The following is a 374-nucleotide window of genomic DNA, read 5'->3' on the forward strand; positions in this document are numbered from 1 at the left end:
ACTTAACAAATGCAAGGCTTGAATGGCGAGGATGGTCAGAAGGGCATGCAACAAATGCTAGACAATCAGCAGCACAGTTTCTTTGCATATACCACAGGCCTTTTGAACAGGATGTACAGCCTTTGTCAAAAATATACAGCCCAAGGGTGCTGCTTCTAAGCCCCGCAACGGGGCTCGTTTAGCATCTCCAGCGTTCGAAGTCTCGTAGATGAGAAATCTTGTCCCCTCTCTTCTCCAGCGTACTTATATATTCCAGTGTTGCTTGTAGAATCTGCAGTAGAGAGCTTAAAAGTGAACCTCTTGGGCCATATATTTTTGACAAAGGCTGTACAGAGCGTAAATGTGTGGAAAATAACTCAGTCTAAGACAGTAAA

Source organism: Amblyomma maculatum, chromosome 5, assembly GCF_055883805.1.
Source record: "Amblyomma maculatum isolate TAMU_Amacu chromosome 5, ASM5588380v1, whole genome shotgun sequence".
NCBI lineage: Eukaryota > Metazoa > Arthropoda > Arachnida > Ixodida > Ixodidae > Amblyomma > Amblyomma maculatum.